Below are 4,659 nucleotides of genomic sequence, written 5' to 3' on the forward strand. Positions count from 1 at the left end.
TCGGAACTCGAGGGCCGCTGCCCATGCAGGGTCACGTGGCTCGGTGATGTAGAACCACCCCGATTGCCACCCCTTTATGGTTTCCACACAGGAGCCCTCGAGCCATGTAACGTTAGGCATCTTGCCCACCATGGCGCCTCTACACTCCGCCTGGCGGCCGCCCACTACCTTCGGCTTGACATTGAAGGTCTTCAGCCATAAGCCGAAGTGGGGCTTGATGCGGAGGAAGGCCTCGGACACGATGATAAACGCCGAGATGTTGAGGATGAAGTTCGGGGCCAGATCGTGGAAATCCAGGCCGTAGTAGAACATGATCCCCCGGATGAATGGATGGAGAGGGAATCCCAGTCTGCGGAGGAAATGGGTAAGGAACACTACCCTCTCATGGGACCCGGGGGTGGGGATGAGCTGCCCCTCATTTGGGAGCCGGTGCGCGATGTAGTTGAAGGAAATATGCCCTAGAGGCAATAATAAAGTTATTATTTATTTCCTTATTTCATGATAAATGTTTATTATTCATGCTAGAATTGTATTAACCGGAAACATAATACATGTGTGAATACATAGACAAACAGAGTGTCACTAGTATGCCTCTACTTGACTAGCTCGTTGATCAAAGATGGTTATGTTTCCTAACCATAGACATGAGTTGTCATTTGATTAACGGGATCACATCATTAGGAGAATGATGTGATTGACTTGACCCATTTCGTTAGCATAGCACTTGATCGTTTAGTTTGTTGCTATTGCTTTCTTCATGACTTATACATGTTCCTATGACTATGAGATTATGCAACTCCCGTTTACCAGAGGAACACTTTGTGTGCTACCAAACGTCACAACGTAACTGGGTGATTATAAAGGTGCTCTACAGGTGTCTCCGAAGGTACTTGTTGGGTTGGCATATTTCGAGATTAGGATTTGTCACTCCGATTGTTGGAGAGGTATCTCTGGGCCCTCTCGGTAATGCACATCACTTACGGCTTGCAAGCATTGCAACTAATGAGTTAGTTGCGGGATGATGTATTACGGAACGAGTAAAGAGACTTGCCGGTAACGAGATTGAACCAGGTATTGAGATACCGACGATCGAATCTCGGGCAAGTAACATACCGATGACAAAGGGAACAACGTATGTTGTTATGCGGTCTGACTGATAAAGATCTTCGTAGATTATGTAGGAGCCAATATGAGCATCCAGGTTCCGCTATTGGTTATTGACCGGAGACGTGTCTCGGTCATGTCTACATAATTCTTGAACCCGTAGGGTCCGCACGCTTAACGCTACAATGACAATTATATTATGAGTTTATATGTTTTGATGTACCGAAGGAGTTCAGAGTCCCGGATGAGATTGGGGATATGACGAGGTGTCTCGAAATGGTCGAGACGTAAAGATCGATATATTGGACGACTATATTCGGACATCGGAAAGGTTCCGAGTGATTCAAGTATTTTCGGGAGTACCAAGGAGTTACGGGAGTTCGTATTGGGCCTTAATGGGCCATACGGGAAAGGAGAGAAAGGACTCAAAGGGTGGCCGCACCCCTCCCCATGGGCTGGTACGAATTGGACTAGGGAGGGGGGGGCGCCCCCTTCCTTCCTTCTCCTTTTCCCTTCCCTTTCCTTTCCTCCTACTCCTACTACTTGGAAGGGCTCCTAGTTCTACTAGGAAAGGGGGAATCCTACTCCCGGTGGGAGTAGGACTCCCCTAGGGCGCGCCATAAGAGGGCCGCCCCCCCCTCCTCCACTCCTTTATATACGGGGACAAGGGGCACCCCAAAGACACAACAATTGATCTCTTGATCTCTTAGCCGTGTGCGGTGCCCCCCTCCACCATAATCCACCTCGATCATATCGTAGCGGTGCTTAGGCGAAGCCCTGCATCGGTAGAACATCATAATCGTCACCACGCCATCGTGCTGACGAAACTCTCCCTCAACACTCGGCTGGATCGGAGTTCGAGGGACGTCATCGAGTTCAACGTGTGCAGAACTCGGAGGTGCCGTGCGTTCGGTACTTGATCGGTCGGATCGCGAAGACGTACGACTACATCAACCGCGTTGTGCTAACGCTTCCACTTTCGGTCTACGACGGTACGTAGACAACACTCTCCCCTCTCTTTGCTATGCATCACCATGATCTTGCATGTGCGTAGGAAATTTTCATGAAATTACTACGTTACCCAACAGTCGTCGGGCAGGTATCCGGCTCTCCTCAGCTTCTTGATGTTTCCCTCCGTGATGGAGGAGATCATCCACCTGCCTCCCCCTCCGGACATGGCTGGAGAAGGTTGAGGTAGGAAGTGCGGACTTGGGCGCTAGAGCTCGAGTGTGCGAAAACGGGTGAGCAAAGGAGGAAGAAGGCGTGGATGAAAAGGTGAATCCTTATCCCTTTATATGGGCGGACGAAACTATGCGTCCCCACTAGCCTGGTAAAACTCGCTTATCCCCCAAGCACCATAATCGATGGCGCGGTTGGGTTACCCATGCCCATATTGATGAGAATCCCGTAATAAGGGGACACGATCTTTGCTTTGACAAGACGTGTCAAAAAACTGCCTCGCGTTATGTGCAGGGCTAGTTAAAGGAAACAGTTCGAATAATCACTGGGCCATGACATAATGTCATGCTGCCAAAACAAGTTAGCAAATTAGATTTGTGAAAATATTATTCTCTCTACGGTGGTATGTGGAACTTATTTTGCAGGGTCGGACACTATCCTTGTATTCAAATTCTTCCGTGATGTATTCGGAGGAGGAACCCGCCTTGCAATGCCGAAGACAATACTGCGCGCCGGACTCATCGTCATTGAAGCCTGGTTCAGGGGCTACTGAGGGAGTCCTGGATTAGGGGGTCTCCGGACAGCCGGACTATCTCCATTTGCCGGACTGTTAGACTATGAAGATGCAAGATTGAAGACTTCGTCTCGTGTCCGGATGGGACTCTACTTGGCGTGGAAGGCAAGCTAGGCAATACGGATATGTGTATATCCTCCTTTGTAACCGACCTTGTGTAACCCTAACCTCTCCGGTGTCTATATAAACCGGAGGGTTTTAGTCCGTAGGACACAACAACTAGAACATACAATCATACCATAGGCTAGCTTCTAGGGTTTAGCCTCTCTGATCTCGTGGTAGATCTACTCTTGTACTACCCATATCATCAATATTAATCAAGCAGGACGTAGGGTTTTACCTCCATCAAGAGGGCCCAAACCTGGGTAAAACATCGTGTTCCCTGCCTCCTGTTACCATCCACCTTAGACACACAGTTCGGGACCCCCTACCCGAGATCCGCCAGTTTTGACACCGACACAGCCCGTAATAGAACATGAGCCCCCTAACAAAGGGATCCAGAGCGAGGCCTAGCCCTCAGAGGAAGTGAGAGATGAATACCACGCTCTCTCCAGGTTTGGGAGTGGGAATGACCTGCCCTCGAGCAGGCAGCCTATGCCAGATTTCGTCGGTCAAATACCTGGCCTCTCTTAGCTTCTTGATGTCTTCCTCTGTAACAGAGGAGGGCATCCACCAACCTTGAAGGTTGGATCCGGACATGGTTGAAGGTCCGAAGCGCCTGACCTGAACCTTGGGTGTTGGAACTCGAGGCGGGGGAAGGATTCGATGGAGTACGTGAAGGAAAAAAGGACAGGCCTTGGCTTCTTTATAAAGAGGGTGAATATCAAGCGTCCTCCCTGTTGCCGTTTGGGACTTGCCTAAAATCGAGGAGTCATACCAACGGGCACGATTGGGTTACCCACGTCCGTATTGATGAGAATCTCGTAATAAGGGGAACACAATCTCTGCTTCGACAAGACGTGTCAAGAAAACCGCCTCGTAATATGTGCAGTGCTGGTTAAGAAAAACGGTTCGAATAATGACCGGGCCATGGCGTGATGTCATGTTGCCAAACGTGTCAGCAGATTAGATTCGTGGAAATATTATTCTCTCTACAGTGGTATGTGGAACTTGTTTTGCAGAGCCGTACACTATCCTTGTGTTCAAAATCTTCTATGGAGTATTCGGAGGAGGAACCCGCCTTGCAATGCCGAAGACAAATCTGCGCGCTGGACTCATCGTCATTGAAGCCTGGTTCAGGGGCTACTGAGGGAGTCCTGGATTAGGGGGTCTCCGGACAACCGGACTATATCCTTTGGCCGGACTGTTGGTCTATGAAGATACAAGATTGAAGACTTCGTCCCGTGTCCGGATGGGACTTTCCTTGGTGTGGAAGGCAAGCTTGGCAATACAAATATGTAGATCTCCTCCCTTGTAACCGACTCTATGTAACCCTAGCCCCCTCCAGTGTCTATATAAATCGGAGGGTTTAGTCCGTAGGACAACATCAATCATACCATAGGCTAGCTTTTATGGTTTAGCCTCAACAATCTCGTGGTAAATCAACTCTTGTAATACTCATATCATCAATATCAATCAAGCAGGACGTAGGGTATTACCTCCATCAAGAGGGCCCGAACTTGGGTAAACATCATGTCCCCTGCCTCCTGTTACCATCCGCCTTAGACGCACAGTTCGGGACCCCCTACCCGAGATCCACTGGTTTTGACAGCGACACCCATGCCATGCTTAATTAGCTAGTTGTTTATAATGGTTTACCTTGCGTGCCAACATGCTATTAAAATGGTTGTGATGTGGTATGA

The sequence above is a fragment of the Triticum dicoccoides genome, chromosome 1A, assembly GCF_002162155.2.
Source record: "Triticum dicoccoides isolate Atlit2015 ecotype Zavitan chromosome 1A, WEW_v2.0, whole genome shotgun sequence".
Classification (NCBI taxonomy): domain Eukaryota; kingdom Viridiplantae; phylum Streptophyta; class Magnoliopsida; order Poales; family Poaceae; genus Triticum; species Triticum dicoccoides.